The sequence below is a fragment of the Myodes glareolus genome, chromosome 1 (genome assembly GCF_982192425.1).
Source record: "Myodes glareolus chromosome 1, mMyoGla1.1, whole genome shotgun sequence".
Classification (NCBI taxonomy): domain Eukaryota; kingdom Metazoa; phylum Chordata; class Mammalia; order Rodentia; family Cricetidae; genus Myodes; species Myodes glareolus.
In genome coordinates, this window is record NC_142026.1 from 9,022,622 (window position 1) to 9,044,811 (window position 22,190).

Genomic DNA, 22,190 nt, shown 5'->3' on the forward strand with positions numbered 1-22,190 from the left:
GTTTTTTGATCTATCAGAGAGATCCTTGATTTTTCAAGTAATACACTGATAATTTTCTAGTTCCCAAGTATCTTAGATAATTTAGTATACTCTGGAACTTTTTACTGATTCCTGGGGGTTGATCTCAGAGTTTATATTTGACAGGGGAAAGTTCTAGCTGTTATCGAGGACTTCCTAGCAGATAATTATTTAAAGTGTCCTTCCACCTTTATTGCGGACTGAATCTATGAGAAACATTGGGGGCCTATGGGGCCATCCTGTTTTTCATCTGTATTAATAATGGCATGAGTTCATTATTATATTGTAGGATGCAATGGGCATTTAATTTTTTTTTAGTTCTCTACTTTACTCTCATCTGTTTCCTATTCTTTAAAATTGTAAGCTTCATTGTAAACTTATGGATTTTCTTTGTTCAGTGTCTCATAATTTAATACTAATGTCAAGTTAAACAGGACTAAAGCCCATTCTGGGATATCATCGACATCCCTTTGCCATGACCTATAAGTCCTTCAATACCTTCCCTTTTCTGGTGCAACAATATGAGAATCTCTCAGAACTTTCCCTGGTACAGTTGTGGGTTCAGCAGTTTTTCCCTAGGAGCCTTAAGTCCCTTTCAGAAATAATATTTTGAATCCAAGACAGAACTTCATGGCTTTTAAAAGGCAGCGATGTCTTTACTGTTTCTTGAGAAGCCTTGCACTTCTTTGGAGAAATACCAGCACCCACATGAGCCTCCATATTTCAGAGAAATACCAGCACCCACATAAGCCTCCATGTTTTGAGACTTACAGACACAGTACAGATATGAAAGGAGAGGGAGAGACAAGCTGGCTTTCTCACAGTGTAGACTACTGTCTCCAAGTTCCACAAACGTGAATATAACTGACAAAAGTCTGTGGTCTGTGTTCTAACCTTACCCTAGTTAGAAAGAACAAAACCTTTTATGTTATGGACAGACTGCAATGTCTTTTAAAGACAAAATGTTTATCTGATGAATAATGAACTTAAAATGTTCGACTTCTGCGTTTGCCCTTCTGAGATTAATGTTGAAAGTCCTTTAAAGTGTATGTTTTTTGAGAATTTGATATTATATTAACTCCTTGATATTTTCCGAATGGGTATAGTAGCTATATCACAGTGAAGGTGCTCATGTCTTGACATCTTTGGAGAGTTTTTTGTGACTGTTCAGGCAAATATTTTTTTTCTATTATACTTACTATAATTTAACAGCAAATAAAATGCTGCCTCCTGTCTACAATTTCATTTTTAATTCATACTATAAATATCACTTGTTTTTAACTATCAGGCTCTGCTGAATGTGCTGCATAATTGTCCACTCTCTAATTGTATCTCCCTTTTAATATTCCCCTGTAACCACAGGTAATGACAAATTGGGCAAGAGAGAGAAGGGCAAACAAGTGCTGCTCAGCATTTCGTTAATTTCAGGGAATCAATGCACAGTAGTCCAGATCTAGGAATCAAAAGAACTTTCCTTTTACTATGCCAGTAATTTTTCTTTTTTCTGATGATGAGGGTAAAAGTTGGATGGGAATAAAGCAAGGAGAAAACATACAGAACCAATGGGTTTAGAGAACCTGTTCCCACATGAAGCCAGGCTAGAAATATAGAAGAACAAAGGACTTGTGATCTGTGTTGCTTTCTCCTTTATTTTTCTATTTTCTTTTGATGTCATATTCAGACGAGCGAGAGGGTGTCACCTGCCTCCTGTATGCTCTCTCTTTCTGGGGTAGGAAAGGAAGGTAATCGGGTTTGATAGACTGCTGTTTTGGGAATTTCTAATATTCTAATACTTTGCAGGAACGCTGATTCCAAATTAATTCAATAAGCACATAAAATATCTAAGCCAATGGAAAACCTCAGATCAGATGGTTCCAGTAATGTAGCTGTTAATTTGCTCATGGATGAGCCTTGAAAAATTATCTAGCATCTTTGTATTGATTTTCCTACCTCAAATTAGATCATAATTCAACCTTCCGTATAAGACCATATTAATAATTTCCTTAATATAGCTTAAAATATTACTCAACACTCAGAAAGCCCTTCTTTTAATTATGTATTTATACTGAGTAGAAATGTTTTAAAATGTCCTGATTATTAATATTTGAAAAACTAAGAATACTTCAGTCAACAAATGAATGTAAGAAAAGCCCCATCTCCAAACTGTATTTTCCAACTTTATTTTGTTGGGTTGTTCAGATGCCTTCTTTCATAGGAAGTATATATTTATTAAAAGACTTTCATGTCTCCCTGTGTCACCTCACTTCACCAACTCAACATAAGACACACTGATGAAGTAGCTGTGGCAAGGCCTGCTTCTAATGCAAATATAATACAGTACTAACGCAAAATGCAGTTCTCTCTTCAAAGGCAGTTTATTCTAAAACCAAGGATTAGTGACCACTTCCATGAACACAGATTCAGAAATACTATATTACACTGTGGGAGTGGTTACATGAATGTTTTTGTTAATTACAGAAAAGAGTATTTCTAAAATATTTTACAGAGTGACAGGTAGGTTGTTATAGCAAGGAGAGAAAGCTCCGCTAGGATGTCCAGATATGGTCTAATGACATTCTTGGCCTTCGGATAGATACAAACTAGTGGTTTGATAAAAACACACTGTAAGGTTTCGATAATCACAAGGGTGTTAGGTTCGACACACTTGTGAGCAATGGATGGCTTTAAGGGGCTTAAAAATAATCCTAGACAAATTGTCATTGTTCTGCAACGTTTTTTAACAATGACAACCATTAATTTTATTAAAAATTTTTCAGATTTTTAAATTTTTTTAAAAAGAAAGCAATCTTTTTTTTCATTATACATACCAATCCAAGTTCCCACTCCCTCCATCCTTCCTTACCCTCCACACACCCTTCCACTCCACCCCATCCACTCCTCAGCAAGGGTAAGGCACATTGCTTTGGAGAAGGTCTAAGACCCTCTCTACAATATCTAGACTGAGCAAAGTATCCATCCAAAGAGAATGGGTTACCAAAAAGCCAGTACAAGCAGTAGGGATAAATTGGGTGCCATTGCCAGTGGTCCCTCAGTCTGCCCCAGCCAAGCAGCTGTCAACCACATTCAGAGGAATTAGTTTGGCCCTATGCTTTTTCCTTCCCAATCTGGCTAGAGTTGGTGGGTTCCCATTAGCTCAGGTAGATTGTTTTCATGGGAAAACCCATCATGGTCTTGACCTCTTTGCTCATATTCTTATTCTTCCCACGCTTCAACTGGACTTTGGGATCTCAGTCCAGTGCTCTGATGCAGGTCACTGCCTCTGTTTTTATCAGTTCCTGGATGAAGGGTCTATGGTGACAATTAAGATATTCATCAATTTGACTATAGGGCAAGAGTAGTTCAGGCACCTTCACCTCTATTACTTAGGGTCTTAGCTGGGGTTATCTTATGGATTCCTGGGAATTTCTCTAGAGTCATGTTATTTGCTAACTTCATAATGGCTCCCTCAGTCAAGATATCGCTTTCTTGCTTTCATTGCTCTCATCTTTGTTCTTCCTCCATCTTGACTATCCCATTCCCTCAAGTTCTCCTCGCCCCCTCCCCTTCTCCCCTACTCTTCCTCTTCCACTCTCCCTTCTCTCCAGAGCACCATACTCCCAATTTTGTCAGGCAATCTTGTCTATTTTGATGTTCAAGATGGATCTATGTATGTTTTTCTTAGGGTTCTCCTTATTGCTTAGCTTCTCTAGGGTCATGGACTATAGGCTCAATATCCTTTGTTTATAGCTAGTATCCACTTATGAGTGAGTACATACCATATTCATCTTTTTTAGTCTGGGTTACCTCACTCAAGATGGTATTTTCTAGTTCCATCCCTTTGTATGCAGATTTCAAGATGTCATTGTTTTTTACCACTGAGTAGAACTTTAATGTGTTTTTTTTTTTTAATCAATTCTTTGGTTGGGGGTCATCTAGGATTTTGTTTTAGGCTCAGTGTCTGTTATTTATGGCTAGAATCCACTTATGAGTGAGTACATACCATATTCATCTTTTTGGGTCTGGGTTAGCTCACTCAGTAAAGTGTTTTCTATTTCCATCCATTTGCATGCAAAATTCAAGATGTCATTGTTTTTTACTGCTGGGTAAAACTCTAAAGTGTATATGTTCCACACCTTCTTTATCCATTCTTCTATTGTTTCCGGATTCTGGCTATTACAAATAATGCTGCTATGAACATAGTTGAACAAATACTTTTGTAGTATGATTGAGCATCATTTGGTTATATGCCCAAGACTGATATTGCTAGATTCTGAGGTAGGTTGATTACCAATTTTCTGAGAAATCACCATACTGATTTCCAGAATGGTTGTACAAGTTTGCATTTCCATCAGCAATGGATGAGTGTTCCCCTTTCTCCATATCCTCTCCAGCATAAGCTATCATTGGTATTTTTGATCTTAGCCATTCTGACAGGTGTAAGATGGTATCTCAGAGCTGTTTTGATTTGCATTTTCCTGATGACTAAGGATATTGAACATTTCCTTAAGTGCCTTTCGGCCATTTGAGATTCTTCTGTTGAGAATTTTCTGTTTAGTTCTGTACCCCATTTTTTAATTAGGTTATTTAAATTTTTGATGTAAAGGAATTACTTATACTTCAGAGTTAAGAAGAATGAGCAGATGTTCTCCAAATTAAGAAAGCCGAAATGGATTTTTCAAAGTGGAAATTATTCCAAGAACCATCAGATAACTCAACTTAATAACTGCAATGTCTTCTCGAGATAATGCTTGAACTCTAAAGCATGCATGAACATGTACATCACTCTAAATATTGTCATTTGAAATCAGTCATAAGTTCCAAGAAACGTATCAATATTTATTATTTGTATTTTAAAATGGACATTTATAATTTAAAATGATAGAAGATCATTTACCTTTTCATCGAAAACACGGGAGGCTCAAAAGTACCTACAATTGGATGTATCTACTTCTAGATTAGTAGAACAAGATTCAGAGGGATTCTAAGTCGCGTCAGGCCCCAGAACACAGAAAATTTTATTACTTGATTCCTGTGTATCCCTAACCATATATCAGATTCAAAATTTTGGAGAGAATTTCATCTTTTAATAACACAGTGAATCAATAATGTTGTTTTCACATGTCAGAAAATTAAGGCTGGGTATTTAATAAATTGTTTTAGACATCAAATTGGTCCCTAGCTGCCAGATTAATCAATCATATTATGCATATTACTGATAAGAGCTTATCTGTCTTCTGAATGTTCATCACAAGGATTGATATGCCAGTCACTGACCTCTGCAAAGTAGCCAGGGCTATTTTTTTCTTGCTGTGGGAATGATGTAGACTATCTGAGAGCATGTAGAAGTGGAATATAATTGTAGAGGCGTATGACTGACTTTGTGTTGAGCAGTTTCATCTACCTGTCTCCTGATTTTTCATCTACAACATAAATGTAATAGTCATAACCAGCTTACAGAGTTGTTCAAGAATGAAGTGAATGTTTTTAAACGACTCCAAATTGCCTAGTGGCTAATTTTATTAAGCACTTTATAAGTTTTTCACTGTTCTTCATGGAGACTCATGCAAACTTTTTAGAAGTCATCGAAATCCAGGAAATTAAATATGGCAAATGCCATAATCTCTCCATCTCACACCCCCAAAAAATAGTTCTCAAGATCAGAGTGAAGTTGCTTGACCTCTCTCAAAGGAAATAAAACACACTGCTCGAATTCTCCTTCACAGGAGTTACCCCCTAACTTGAGCAAATCTGATTTAAATTAATGTTTCTCTGGATATCTCTCCTTATGCTGACTGTACTGCTCCCGAATCCTTTATAGAAAGTTGTGTTCCAACACTTCGATAACACCGTGAAGGATCAAGGAACTTAGAACATTTATCTTTATAATGTTGCAGTTGAATTAATACATGTTTTCTGTCCACATGTGACTACTTCTAAGTATGTTAAAAAAAACACTCAATTATTTAAAAAATGTGAAAAGAATGGATGGACAAAGTAGTAAAGTAGTAATTTTATGAACTATAATCAGAGGCTCTTTTAAAAGTACATATCATAAACAGAGCTTTAGTTTTCTGATCTATCTCTACTGTCAGCATGAAATGAATATCAGGTTTATCTTCCATTGTTCTTGTTTGGAATATCTGTCTTACCCAGATTCTATCTATTTTTACAGATTGTAGTTAATAATAAAAGATAATAAGGAAGAAACAAAGAGTAGAAAAATAAGTAGAAACTCTAAAATGCTGTAACCTTTAAAAATGAATCTCTGGTTTTAAAGCCATCATTATCTAAGGAATATATTATATACTCACTATACCTTTATACAAATTCATATACACATGGAATTAGATGGGAAGGTTCATGTTTTGGAAGCAATTGATAGTTTCTCATGAGAGACAGATACTTTGACATTTACCCTGGTGACTTTGTTTTTGAACTGTATCACATGTGCTGCTGACACCAGAATCACCTGGTGGTGAAAACCACATCAGATTGGTGAACTATTTTTGGACTCCTGAATGAATTCACATAGAGGTGAGGCCCAGACTCTGCATTTCAGTACAGCCCTCTATGGAGTCAAATAAAATGGTGTGAGCCTTGTCTCCAGCTTCACACTCTTCCCTTCGGGTGTTGCTGTGGATGTATGCCAGGGCCTTACTCTATAGCCTACTGATCTCAATTACAGGTGCAAGGAACTGAGTGCCTTACATTCCTTACTTTTTGGTCCATGGTCGTAGATTCGTGAACGTCTCTGTTTGCTTTTTTATTTTCTAGTTTCTTTTTTATCTCTGGCCGTAACTTCCAGCCTGCTCGCAACAGGACCTCACTGCCTGTGTTAGCAGGCGTCTCCTCAATATGGTTGTCGTTGTCCTCACCTTCCTGACTGAGGATGGTGGCTTGCTCCTTGATTCAAAGCTTTCATCAGTTCCTATTTACAGGACTTCCATCACATTTGAGTTATCAGGGCTGTTTGCTGTGGGCCCCTCAGTTGTCTTTTTCTCCTGCTATCATAGACATCTTAATCTACTTCAGGGAGACCCCCCCCACTAGTTCTCTTGTGAAGGTCTAGTGCATACCTTCACCTCGTAACCTCTTTTTAAATCTAGGCTTTCGGAATATTCTCACTGACAGTGTTTCAAGCTACCTAAGTAGCAAGTGTTAGGGAAAACTACAATTCAGTGGAAAATTCCCTGAAATTGCATTACGGAGTGAATTGTGTCTGAGTTTCCTTCAATCATATCTTTCCAGTCATGACTTATGAGTTCTTAAAAATATATATATTCATAGGTACTTTCAAGCCAAAAGTTGGTTTTCACATTTGGCATGCCATTAGCATTTTGTTAACTAACCTAATCTACCAAAAAGGTATGATAGACAGCCACAAACTTTACTAATACAAAACATGTGTCTTTTGCTAGAAGGCTTTATTTCTCAGTGGAATATGCCCTTAATTTAAAGCTCACTGTGATGAATTGTGCAGTATTAATTTCTGAGGCTATCAACAAAACATGCAGTTTATTGAGTAGCTGCGATGTAAAATTATGAATGGTTCTCATACTCTATAAACTCTGTTCATTGAGGCATATTGAGCTTTCTTTATGTACTCATCTTTACATACCCATGGGTCTTTGGTACTTTGGTAGGAAGTACATTTAGTCTGGACATGTGTTTCCCTTTTCTCATTTGTTTTCTTGATTTTTTTTAGTTCTTGTCTTAAAAATATAAAAAATTCAGTGCTAAAGAAAAATGGCTGCAATAATACATTTTTGCACACTTCTTATTCTTTTTCATTATATCAACATCTTCAAAGCAGATTTTCATTCATTATTGTGTGTCAATTTTAAAAGCATCTATTAGATATTATAGGAAGATAAAATTATATGAAATTCATTCTCTCAGCCAACATGAAACTGTGCACCCATGCTGGTGAGTTGTGTAAACAAAAACTGAACTTTCGTTTTCTAGCTACCCAGATGCAAATAATCTCACAAAAGCTGTATTAATGATGACACTGTTTGGCTAATACATCTTTTTTTTTTGAGGAGTAAAATTCTTTATTCCTGATATCCCATGAGGCTCAAACTTCTCTCTAAGAACAGAGATGGATGTGTGATCTCCAAGAACAGATGCTTCAAAAGGTAGCAAAGTAGACCAGTTGTGATGACACATGTCTTTAGCCCCGGTATTCTAGAGGCAGAGGTAGGGGTATTGCTGTGAGTTCCACAGAAGCCCAAGCTACACCTGTCTCACAAACCAATACCCAGAGCAACAACAACAGAATACAGCACAGTCATTGTCTAGTGTATATTTGCAGAACGGTTCCACCCTAGCTGCCTGCAGGCTCAGGAGGAATGGCTTGCTTTCCCTTCTTTAAGAAAGATCTCAGAAGGCCTTGTGAAAGTACAGCATAGGCTGAAGCATATTTTCTGGACTTGGAGGTTGCCTCACTTAAAGCCGTAGCTCTTACATCTTAAATTATAACATTTCTATTAATCAATGCATTGCCACGAGGCAGTGACTTACCAGTAATGTTCAGGCATCTTTCTCCTTTGGCAGCTACATGGTCCCTTTTTGACTCTGCCTAGTCTCTCTGTCGCTTTTCAGATATCCCACCTGGCTTTACTCTGCTAAGCTATTGACCAATAAATGCAGCACATATATAGAAGAACATCCCACATCAGTGTTGTTGGTCAACTTTACAAAAGCAAAAGTCACCTGGAAAGAAGAAACATCAGTTGAGAAAATGCCTTCACTAGATTGGACCATGGGCAAGCATTTTCTTGATTGATGATTGGTGAGAGAGTGTCAAACCCATTGTAGATTGTGCCACTCCCAGGCTGGTAGTCCTTGGTGTTGTAAGAAAGCAGGATGGATAAACCATGAGGAGCAAGTCAATAAACAGCAGCAGCAACAACAACAGCATTCCTCGATGGCACTGGTACCCATCCTGTGGGTCGCAATCCCTTTGGCAAACCTCTTCCTCCAAAAGTGTGTGCATTGATTCATATATGATTCATAACAGTAAAAAAATTATGGTTACGAAGCAGGAACGAAAATGAATTTGTGATTGTGGAGTCACCACAACATGAGGAACTGTATTAAAGGGTGGGTCACTGCTTTAGGAAGGTTGAGAAGCACTGCTTGTGGCCTCTGTCTGAGTTCCTTTGACAGTAATGGACTACAAGCTGTAGTATGAAATAAACCCTTTCCTCCCCAAGTTGATTTTGGTCATGATATTTTATTACAGTGACATGATATTTTATTTATTATTACAGTGACATGATATTTTATTAGTGTCTTATAACTAAGACAACCTATAACTTATTTTTAGACATTCTGAAAATTATTCACTAAATAGATACATGCATTTTTAGAAATATATATACACATTTGTAGTATATGTGACATGACACTTATTAACATCACAGACAATAAATTATAATTTCTGTGGGATTTTCTTCTTTTACGTGATGCTAGAACTTGGGTCACACAAATGAGAGACAAGTTTGCTATCAATAAACTACTCTTGGAATCCAGACACCTTTCCATTTTATCTGGAAAAAAACTTTCCATTTAAAGAAAGACTATGAGTTGAGCAGAAGTGAAACCTTTCCAGATTAGCCTGGTCACTTTGAGGTTAAAGATAGTTTCATTCAAATGGAATGATGCTAGCTAACCTCTTGGGACTGTCCCCTCTTCAGTTGTGTGTATTAAATACAAAAAGCATGCAAGAATTCAGAAGACTGGGATGAGATTTATTCTCTCCAAAGCTCAGAAAACTATAAACAAAATAAGTCCTCTAGTGGTTTTCAAAAAGAATTTGATTTTGTACCATGTGACTCTGTAGCAAATGAGTGTTTACCATCCTTTGCTCTTCTGCTAACCTGTAATGAACCTATTTGTGGAGATTCTAATAGAAAGAAAAGTTCATTTCCTGCATCCTGCAAGATCATCCAAGAGAGTCATGAGGTGTGAAGAAGATTATGCTTTAATGACTACTAAATTAAAAATGTATTTAGTTATATTTTTCCATATTAGTTTTTCTCCATGACTTGCAAAGATGATTTGCCTTTAGTATGGTTGTAACTCTAGGGATAAAACAACTAGGCTAATCCATCTAAAAGGTTATTGAACCATGGAGAGAAATTTAGAAGGTGTAACTAAAGATTCACAAGCATATAAGGAAAATTAGCAAAAGAAAAGTCTTTAAGCATTAAAAAGAATCTTAAGCAAATGAAGTACATTCAGAGTGGCCATAAAAACAACAAGGATGAAATCCTGAGACATGTATTTTAAAGTTATCTAAAATCAAACAAAAATATGCCACATGTGTTTTCTACATAATTTCTGAAACTGCTTAACTCAGAGTGAAAAATTTTGAAGTAGAAACTCATCTTTTATGAATTTTAATACTTTATTTTCAATCATAATTCAACTTTAAGTACATTTATGCAATTACTATTTACTGTAAATAATATGTTATAGGAGAATTTTATTGACATTATTGAAAGTCAGACAAAGGAAACTAGAAGTAGAAATTACATATTGTAATAAGGTGGTTAGGGGAAGTCTTGTAAAGAAAAGGATATCTAAGGAAATAGTTGATAAGAGGGGATGAAGGTATTTGCAAGAAAGCAAGCAGTTACCCCAAATTTAAATGCAAATGCTTCTTAACTTGTACAGGATATGTGTTTCATAAAGTAACATTGATTGGATGCTTCTTGATGCTGCTCTTAACAGTGTTCATGGTATTGGATGGTGTCTAAAGATACCCTACAGTAAGGTCAGCATCTGCTTTCTGACTTCAGTTTTGTTACTATCATATATACTGGTTAGGTATGCAATTATATTGAGCAAGATGTTTTTTTTAAAGCCACCAATTATCAGACAATAAAACAATTCAAAACAGAATTGCATTTATTTTATCGTATTGTACATTACCTGTCAAGAATAAACTGTATTCTGCATGTAAGCAGCCTATGAAACCTGTGAAAATGGTTTCATACTCTGTTGACCCAGAATACCCTACATAATCGTGCAAATCGGGAGGTTCAAATTTCTAGGTTCACTCTAGGACAGTCATAAAATGCCACAGGCCGTCTGTAACATGATGGAGGCTGGGCCTGCTTGTTTGTGTTTCTGTCCTGGCCGTTCCCCCAGCTGTTTAGTCCCAGAGAAAAATCACACTGAGATCTCTATAAGTTATAAAGCTGATTGGCCCGTTAGGTCAGGCTTCTTACTGGCTAACTCTCACATCTTGATTAACCCATTTTTCTGATTTATTTTTGCCATGTGGCTCAGTACCTTTTTCAGTGGGGCAGCTCACATCCTGCTGCTTCGGTGATCTGGGCAGGAGTGGGAGGAATCAACTTCCTCCTCCCCAGAATTCTCCTGCTCTCCTTGCATCATTTTCACTTCCTGTCTGGTTTTCCTGCCTACACCTTCTGCCTGGCCAGTCAGCATTTATTTAAAACATGATTGACAGAATACAGACATTCTCCCGCACCAGTCGTCAAAGTTATACTTACCAGAGAAGCCACCTGAAAGATGTCACTTGCAGAAGCAAATGAGTCCCCAGAATAGAATGCTGGTAGAAAGCCCTACCAAACAGTACGGTTTAGGCATGGTCCAAAATGAGAAAAGAATCTTTGGTGTACATGATTTAAAATGCAGAGAGCAATGCTGATCAGAGAGCTTTAGATCTAGACTCACTCATCATTGAGCAACCAGGAGAACAAAGCACCTAAGTTGACCCAACAAACAGAGGTCATGATTGGATCAACCCACATGTGAACTCCCCTGCCACAGTGTTAGCTGCACTGCAGTGAGGAGCAAAGTGCTCCTAAGTCCGAAGAGAAGGGTGGTATAGGAAGTCCTTCTGTATATGTGTTGCTTTTATTGGTTAATGAAAAAAGAAGCTTTCTTGGCCTGTGATAGGGCAGAGTAGAGCTAGGCAGGGAAAACTAAACTGAGAGAAAGAACATAGAATCTGAGAGACATCATGTAGTAGCCACAAAAGGGGAAAGACACAAGCTGCCAGCTAGAACTTTGCTGGTAGGCCACTAGCCTCGTGGTAAAGTATAAAATAATGGAACTGGGTTAATTCTAGATGTAAGAGCTAGCTAGCAATATGGCTAAGTGATTGACCAAGCAATTATTTAAATATTATAGTTCATGAGTGATTATTTCATTTTTCTGGGCAGCCGGGAACAAACAAGGGGCCTCCCCCAACAGGAGGATTCACAGAAGAAACAGACCAGAGAAGAAATACTGTAGAAATAAAACATGTGGTATGACAACAAATTCTGTAGCTAATAAATGCAAAGAAAAGTTTTTAAAAATGGGCCATAAAGTAGGCATGGTGCTGCATGTAATCACAGCACTCAAGCAGCTGAGGCAGGAGGATTGCAAGTACAAGGCATATCTGCGATACATAGCAAGACCTCACTGCTACATTCAAAAAGAAAAGAAGAAAGGAAAATATATTTAAAAAGAAAGAATTTGGCAAGTGGCACAGTATAGACTGAGAGAATGGGAGAACTGAATATCACAAGTTATCCTCTGACCTCCTCATGTCTTCTGTTGCACATATATACACACACACACACTCACACACACATTTTCATGTGCACAGAGAAAGAGATAGATAAAGAGAGAGAGGAGAGAGAGAGAGAAACAAATAAATGTTAAAAAAAACAAAAAGACAGAAAATAGGATTTTGAGGTCTTCCTCAACTGTAGAGATCATTGTATTCAACATATATTATTTATAAATATAAAGTGGTCATAGCTGATATTCTGAGTAAAAATACATATTTGCAGTTTTCTCTTTTATGTACAACCTACTTATACAAAGAATAGTCTGCCTCAAAATGGAAATTTCTTAATTCTATATTTAATTTCTCTCTTCCTTTCCTGGTGCCTTGTAAGTATAAGTGAAAAATTTTAAATCTAATGTTTAATTTATATCTTCTCTTTTGATATCTTTTGAATATTAGTCTGAATTACTAATTAGCTTAAAAGTCCATTATTGAATTTCTGCTTCATCATTTACCAGCTGTGTGGCCTTCGGCATTTAAAGTTAACTGAACCTATTTCCTCGACTGTAAAATATGAACCCCCAAAAGTTGTGTAAGCTTAGATATGAAGAGAAAAAGATGACAGCAGAAATAAACTCTGAAGATCAGTGGCATCAGTGGGCAAAGAATGCCTGTGGCAGGAATCATATTGAAGGTGTCTTGTCTGTCTACTCTCAATTCTTACTCTGTCCCCTCCTCCCATTCCCTCCACACATGCTCCTACTACACCTCCCTCTAATCATAAGAGAGGGTAAGGCACTTTGCTCTGTGGAAAGTACATGGCCCTCCCTACTACATCTAGGTTGAGCAAGGTATATGCTTCCAAAGAGAATAGGATCCCAAGAAGCCAGTGCATGCAGTAGAGACAAATCCCAGTGTCACTGCCATTGGCCCTGCAGTCTCCCCCAGCCATGCAACTGTCAACCACATTCAGAGGGACTAGTTTGGTCCTATACTTGTTCCTTCCCAGTCCATTTGAAGTTGACGAGTTCCCATTAGCTCAGGTAAACTGTTTCAGCAGATGACCCCTTTATGGTCTTGACCTCTTTGCTCATATTCTCATTCCTTCTCCTCTTCAACTGGACCTTGGGAGCTCAGTCCAGTGCCCCGATTTGGGTCTCTGCCTCTGTTTCCATCTGTTGTGGGATGAACAGAAAGGGTTTCTACAAGAAAAAACACTGTCACTTGCTGATATGATGCTCATAATGTAGTCATCTTCTTCCTTCTTTTTATATTTGAGTTGATATTTATGTAGGAAAGGTCAGTGGACAATGTTCTCTTTCTGCCAGGGAAAATGTTCCTCTACAAACTGTTCATTCAACGTACACATCCGCCTATAGCCCTGTCTATCCAGTCCGGTTGCAAGGCATGTTTGAAATATCTTCCTTTTGCACAATACTAACAGATTGGAAATTGATCACAAATGGACTTTCTAAACCAATGACACCATATTGTTCATTATTGTCGTTATTAAGGTGTAATACATGTAATAGAGTAAACAATAGGTCGATTCTTTCTTCCACCTCCGCCATCATTACTACTAGATCTAGAAGATATTAGATTTCTTCCCAGTCAATGTCATTATTCCCCCACCCTCCCAAGGAAAACATTTTCAGCTGTTTTTTAATTTCAATTAAATGGAATGACTTAGCATGTGGCCATTGTGTTGGCTTCTTTCATTTTTAATTGTATCTTTGAGTTTAACTAGGTAGTTGCAAATAACATTGGTGTTTTTCTTTCCTTTCTGTGTAAATAGTAATCTGTTGTTTGAATGTATCATCCATTCTATTCTTGATGAAGATTTGAGTAGCTTTCAGTATTGTGTCTTTATGACTGTTACTAAGAGGATGTGTTAAGTGTGTTTAACTGGGCACATGTTTTCATTTGTTTTGCGTATCAATCTAGAAGTAGAGTTGTGGCAGTAGACATTGCTAAAAAGTTCTCCAAAGTGGCTGTGCTAATTTGCACTCTCAGGTGCTGTGTGTGGATTTCAGTTATTCTATTATAGTTTTCATTCTCTGAAACTACTTAGTCTTTTTCAGAGATACATGATTTCTAATTAATGAGTTGAATTAAAATTATTTTTCATATTTTGTAGTTCATGTGAGTTTGTCTTTTAAAGAAGTTTCAAAAGAAGTATGGTTCAGCTTGTTTGAGTGAAAATATGTGAAAAGAACAGAACAGAATTATATTGCAGATATTTCATCAGCCTAGACAATGATGGCCTAAGAAAACACAGGAGTGAGTTAGAAAAACCAACAGGTAGCAAGAGCTAGATTGCTGGTACAAAAAAAATCGTTTTATTCATTATTTCACTTTATTTTATGTATTTTTATGTTATGTATTGATTTTATTGAGCTATAAATTTTTCTCTGTACCTGTCTCTTCCTCTCTCTTCCATTCAACCCTCTCCCATTGTCCCCATGCTTCCAATTTACTCAAGAGATCTTGTCTTGTTCTACTTCCCATGTAGATTAGATCTATGTATTTCTCTTTTAGGGTCCTCATTGTTGTCTAGGTTCTCTGGGATTATGATTTGTAGACTGCTTTTCTTTGCTTTAAGTTTAAAAACCACTTATGAGTGAGTACATATGATATTTGTCTTTCTGGAACTGGGTTACATCATTCAATATGATGTTTTCTAGATCCATCCATTTTTCTGCAAACTTCAAGATATCATTATTTTTTCTCCTGTGTAGTACTCCATTGTGCAAATGTACCACATTTTCCTTATTCATTCATCGGTCGAGGGCATTTAGGTTGTTTCCAAGTTCTGGCTATGACAAACAATGCTGCTATGAACATAGTTGAGCACATGTCTTTGTGGTATGATAGAACATCCTTTGGGTATATGCCCAAAAGTGGTATTACTGGGTCTTGAGGAAGGCTATTTCCTAATTTTCTGAGGAGTCGCCATACTAATATCCAAAAAGGCTGTACCAACTTACACTCCCACAATCAATGCAGGAGTGTTCCCTTTACCCTATATTCTCTCCAACATTAGTTGTCATCAGTGTTTTTGATCTTGGCCATATTTACAGATGTAAGATAGAATCTTAGACTTGTTTTGATATGCATTTCTCTGATGGCTAGGGATGTTGAGCAGTTCCTTAAATGTCTGTCAGCCATTTTAGATTCCCCTGTTAAGAGTTTTCTATTTAGGTCTGTACTCCATGTTTTTATTGGAGAATTTGTTCTTTTGATGAGCAATTTCTTGAGTTTTTTGTATATTTTGGACATTAGACCTCTGTCAGATGTGGGATTAATGAAGGTCTTTTCCCATTCTGTAGACTGCCATTTGTCTTGTTGATTCTGTCCTTTGCTTTACAATGTTTATCAGTTTCAGGAGGTCCCATTTATTAATTATTTCTCTCAGTGCCTGTGCTTCTGGGGTTATATTTAGGGAGTGGTTCCCTGTGCCAATGCATTCAAGTGTACTTCCCAGTTTCTCTTCTATAAGGTTCAGTGTGGCAGGTTTTATATTGAGGTTTTTGATCCATTTGGACTTGAGTTTTGTGCATGGTGATACTTATAGGTCTATTTTCATTCTTCTACACATTGACATCCAGTTATGCCAGCACCACTTCTTAAATATGCTTTCTTTTTTCCATTTGATATTTTTTTGCTTCTTTGTCAAAAATCAGGTGTTTATGGGTTTGTGGATTGAATTCCAGATCTTCTTGTCTGTTTTTATGCCAATACCAGGCTATTTTCAATATTGTAGCTTTGTAGTAGAGTTTGAAGTCAGAGATTGTGAGGCCCCCAGAAGTTCCTTTGTTATACATGATTGTTTGGGCTACCCTGGTTTTTTTTTTTTTTTTTTTTTTTTTTTTTTTTTTTTTTTTTGCTTTTCCATATGAAGTTGAGTACCATTTCTTTGAGGTCTTTGAAGAATTTTGGTGGGATTTTGATGTGCATTGCATTGAATCTGTAGATTGCTTTTGGTAATATTGCCATTTTTTACTGTGTTAATTCTACCTACCCAAGAGCATGGGAGATCTTTCCATTTTCTGGTGTTTTCTTCAATTTCTTTCTTCAACGATTTAAAGTTCTTGTCATACAAGTATTTCACTTGTTTGGTTAGAGTTGCTCTGAGATATTTTATGCTATTATTGGCTATTGTGAGGGGTGATGTTTTGTGATTTCTTTCTCAGCCCATTTATCATCTGTGTAAAGTAAGGCTACTGATTTTTTTGAGTTAATCTTGTATCCTGCTACATTTCTGAAAGTGTTTATGAGTTGTAGAAGTTCCTTGGTAGAATTTTTGGGGTTGCTTGTGTAAACTATCACATTATCAGGTAATAGTGAGAGTTTGACTTCTTTTTTTTTATTTGTATACCCTTGATCTCCTTTTCTTATTGCTCTAGCTAGGATCTCAAGAACTATATTGAATAGATATGGAGAGAGTAGGCAACCTTGTCTTGTTCCTAACTTCAATGGGATTGCTGTCAGTCTCTCTCCATTTAGTTTGATGTTGGCTCGCTGTATATTGTTTTTATTATGTTTAAGTATGTTCCTCAAATCCCTGCTCTCTTCAAGACCTTTATCGTGAAGGGATGTTGTATTTTGTTGAAAGCTTTTTCAACATCTAATGATCATTTGGTTTTTATTTTACAGTGTGTTTATATGGTGGATTACATTGACAGACCTGCATATGTTGGACCATCCCTGCATATCTGGGATGAAGCCAACGTCATCATGGTGGATGATGTTTCAGATGTGTTCTTGGATTCGATTTGCCAATATTTTATTGAGTATTTTTGCATCAATGTTCATGAGTGAGATTGACATGTAATTCTCTTCTTTGTAATATCTGTGTGTTGTTTGGGCATCAGGGTAGTTGTAGCCTCATAAAAAGAGTTTGGCATTGTTCCTTCTGTTTTGTGTGGAACAACTTGAGGAGTATTGGTACTAGGTCTTCTTTGAAAATCTTGTAGAATTCTGAGCTGAAACTATCTGCTCCTGGGCTTTTTTTGGTTGGGAAACTTTTGATGACTGTTGCTATTTCTTTAACAGTTCTGGTCTATTTAATTTGCTTATGCGGTCTTGATTTAATTTTGGTAAGTGATATTTTTCTAGAAAGTTGTCCATTTCCTTTAAGTTTTTTTTAATTTTCTGGAGTACAGGTATTTGTTTTTTTTTTATTTTTTTTTTTATTTTTTTTTGGAGTACAGGTATTTGAAATATGACTTAATGATTCTGTGGATTTCTTCTATATCTGTTGGTACGTCCCCTTTTTCATTTCTGATTTTGTTAATTTGGATATTCTCTCTCTTCCTTTTTGTTAGTTCAGATAATGGTTGTCTATTTTGTTGATTTTCTCAAAGAATCAACTCTTTGTCTGATTAATTCTTTGTATTGTTTTCTTTGTTTCTATTTTGTTGATTTCAGCTCTCAATTTGATGATTTCTTGCTGTCTACTTCTCTTAGGTGAGTTTGCTTCTTTTTGTTCTAAAGATTTCAAATGTTCTGTTAATTCACTAGTGTGGGATTTTTTTCCAGCTTCTTTATGTAGGCATTTAGTGCTATGAACTTTACTCCTAACCCTGCTATCATTGTGTCCAATAAATTATGTGGTCATTTTCTTTGTATTTTGGGAAGTCTTTAATTTCTCTCTTATTTCTTCCTTGACCCATTGATGCTTCAGGTGAGCATTGTTTAATTTCCATGTGTTTGTGGGCTTTCTGCTATTAGTGTTGCTGTTGAATTCTAATTTTAAGTCATGGTGATCCAATAAGATACATGGGATTATTAAATTTTTTGTATTTTTTGAGGTTTGTTTTGTTACCTAGTATGTGGTCAATTTTTGAGCAGGTTCCATGAGGTGCTGAGAAGAAGTTATATTCTTTAATGTTTGGATGGAATATTCTACAGATATTAAGTCCATTTGAGTCATAATATGTGTTGGTTCCCTTATTATTCTGTTAAATTTTTTGTCTGACAGACTTGTCCAGTGGTGAGAGTGGAGCGTTGAAGTTTCCCACTATTATCAGTGCGTGTTTTAATTATGATTTAAGCTTTAGAAGTGTTTCTTTTACATATGAAAGTGCCCTTGTCTTTAGGAGATAGATGTTCAGCATTGAGATTTCCTCATGATAGGTTTTTTTTTTCTGTGACTGATATGAAATGTCCTCCTTTGTCTCTTTTGTTTGATTTTAGTTTGAAGTCTATTTTGTTAGATATTAGAATAGCTACACAAGCTTGTTTCTTAGATCCATATGATTGGAAAAATTTTTCCCAACCCTTTACTCTGAGGTGATGTCTGTCTTTGAGATTGAAGCATGTTTCTTGTATGCAACAAAAGGATGAATTCTGTTTTTATAACCAATCTGTTAGCCTGTGTCTTTTTGTAGGTGATTTGAGTCTATTTACATTAAGAAATATTAATAACCAGTGACAACTATCTTCTGTTAATTTAGTTTTCATTGTTGGTGATGTTATTTTGTGTGTTTTTCCCTTCTTTGGGATTTGCTGCTGTGAAATCATCAATTGTGTTTTTGTTGATGCAGCCAACTTCCTTGGATTAGAGTTTTCCTTCTAGTACTTTGTGTAGGGCTGGGTTTGTGGCTAGGTATTGATTAAATCTGGTTTTGTCATGGAATATTTTGTTTTGTCCTTCTGTGGTGATTGAAAGTTTAGCGGGGTATAGTAGTCTGGGCTGGCCACCATGGTCTCTTAATTTTTGCATAATGCTTGACCAGGACCTTCTGGTTTTCATTGTTTCCATTGAGAAGTCAGGTGTAATTTTGATTGGTCTGCCTTTATATGTTTCTTGGCTTTCTTCCTTTGCAGCTCTTAACACTCTCTCTTTACTCTGTATTTAGTGTTTTGATTATTATGTGGCATGGGGACTTTTTTTTTTTTTTGATCCACTCTATTTGGTGTTCTGTATAAGCTTCTTGTATCTTCATAGGCATACCTTTTTTTTTTTTAGGCTGGAAAAGTTTTATTCTATGATTTTGTTAAGTATATTTTCTGTGCTTTTGAGTTGAACTTCTCCTTCTTCTATACTTACTATTTTTAGATTTGGCCTTTTCATGGTGTCTCATATTTCCTGAATATTTTGTGTTAAGATTTTGTTAGATTTACTGTTTTCTTTGACTGATGAGACTATTCCCTATATTGCATTTTCAGTGCTTGAGATTCTTTCTTCCATCTCTTGTATTCTGCTGTTTGTGCTTGTAATTGTGGTTCCTGATCATTTTCTATAATTTTTGTTTCTATAATTCCCATGGCTTGTATTTTCTTTATTGTCTCTGTTTCGGTTTTCAAGTCTTGATTTGTTTCTTTCATATGTTTGATTGCTTTTTCTTGGTCTTCTTTAAAGGATTTGTTGGTATCTTCCAATTTTTTGTTTGTCTTTTCCTCAATTTCCTTGAGGGAATTTTTCATTTCCTCTTTTAGGGCCTCAAACATTCTCTTAAAGTAATTTTTTAGGTCATTTTCTTCTGCTTCATCTATATTTGGTTGTTCAAGTCTTTCTGTTGTAGGGTGACTAGTTTTTACTGATGTTGTGTTGCTCTTTGTGGTATTGCATGTGTTCTTACCTTGTCTACCCATCTTTTACTCTGATTAGTGTAGTTGGGGTTGTCTGTGACTCTGGTGATTAATTTTCCAGGTGCCAGTGGATCTAAGGCTCAGATGGTTGCTCCGTGTGGTGCAGTCAGGGCCACATTTCCAGTCACCCTGTTAGTCATTCCATGTTCCTGGAGGTCACTTGGCACTTGTGGGATTTGGTCTGCAATACCAGGGGTCATTCGGACCTGCACCCACAGAGATTGCTTGCTTGGGGCTCTTTCTGCTGAGGTTGCTGCTTTGGCCGCTCTGGCAGAGGTCCTGGCTCAGATCTACTCCCACAGAGTTCTCTGGTTCTGGCCTATTCCCTTAGAGGTTTTAGACTTGAATCCAGACCCGTAGAGTTCTCTGGTTCCGGCCTACTCCCTCAGAGGTCTCAGACTCATGCCTGGACCTACAGAGGTCCTGGCTCAGGCTTACTTCCTCGGAGGTCCCGGACTCTCGCACCCGGACCAGCAGAAGTCTCTGGTCCCAGCCTGCTCCCTCGGCGGTTGTTCCTTATACCTGCTCCTGTGGAGTTTGCTGTCTCAGGCCTGCTCTGACCTACGCTGCTGACTCAGTCCTGTTTCCGTAAATGTCCCTGGCCTGGGTCCACTCCTGCAGAGGTCCGTGACTTGGGTTTGGTACTGAAAAGATCTCCTATTATTCTATTTTATCTACGTTGGTGTTCTGCCTGCTCCACATATAAATAATCTCATAACAATATTTTTCTTTCTGTGTCTGACTCATTTCTTTTAAGCTCCAGGCTCATGCTTGATGTAGCAAATAATAATATCCTGCGTTTTTTATTTTAGGATTAATAATATTAAAAATAATATGTATCTTTGTTCAGAATCATTTCCAGCATACACATTTTGTTTTTTGTCTATTCATTTGGCATCTGAAACTTGGGTTGTTTCTGTTTCAAATTTTCTGAAAGTGGCAATAAAGATAAGAAACATTTCTACTCAATCCTGAATACTTGTATAGTTTCTCCTGGTATTAGGCTGACCCATCTGACAGTTCTATCTTATAAGTAGAAGTAATTGGATTTAGCTACTCTATATAATTCAGGGTGTGATGATTCTGACAATTTTTCTCTTTGTTGCTCTCTCTTTCTTTCCTTTCTTCCATTTTTCTTTTCTTGACTGTTTAACAACAATAATATTTTATGTGGACCAACTTGACAGAAGGAAAAAAGTTTGTGGTAAATATAGAAAGATAATATTAAGTAGACTCTGGTATTATAATACTTTGCAAACTACGTATACATCTGCTTATTATTTAGAACAGCAAAATCAAGATGGTTAGGTGAGAATATTATTTCTATTAATTTTTAAAGTAAAAATTGCGTTATTTAATGGCCTTATTTGTTTTGAAACAAGGTCTCACACTGTAATTCAGTTTGGTCTTGAGCTTTCTTCTCTGCCTTGCTTTTCTTTCTGAATTCTATGGAACACAGGCATGTACGACCATGCTCAGCTATAGTCCAGTTGAAAAAATTTCAAGGTATTTTTTCCCTGAGGTAACCTTCATCAACTATTATGGTAATTTTTATTAAAAACAACATGTAGTGTATTTTAACACTCACAGAAGACAAACAAACCCTTTCTGGTCATTTAAGAGCATGTAGTCTATTGCTAGGTACTTCTCAGAATTCAACAAAAGTAGGAAACAAATCTCTATTTTAAGTAAATTTTAAGCCTACAATATAAATCATAATAATGATTTATGGAGAGTAAAGTAAAATATGATATTCACATAGAATGCCTAATGTAAAGAATAGGCACAGTAGTATGGACCACAAGGTGGCATTTCTTGTATTTGAACAGTCTAATTTATCCACTAGTGGAATTTTCACATTGATCTATTAAAAGATATTTCTCATAAATAACAATTGTATATACATCATTCTCAGTATGCCTCCTACTCCAACCCCTACTCCACCCAGCTTTCTACCACTCCCATGCAAACTCATGAGCTCTTCTTTATTATTGGAGAGAGAGAGAGAGAGAGAGAGAGAGAGAGAGAGAGAGAGAGT

At 36.5% G+C, this 22,190-nt stretch overlaps 1 protein-coding gene across 4 annotated transcripts in view; it reads left to right on the plus strand.

Moving 5' to 3' along the window:
* Map2 (microtubule associated protein 2) overlaps positions 1 to 22,190 on the plus strand; it is a 269,527-nt gene that overhangs the window by 119,471 nt on the left and 127,866 nt on the right. The window contains exon 1 of one of the 4 annotated variants that reach the window (XM_087903820.1): positions 17,987 to 18,025. The exons of the other annotated variants lie outside the window; for them this stretch is intronic. The gene's annotated coding sequence lies outside the window, so the exon portion shown is untranslated. Of the gene's footprint in view, positions 1 to 17,986; positions 18,026 to 22,190 lie in introns of those variants that run through there. 4 annotated transcript variants of the gene reach the window in all.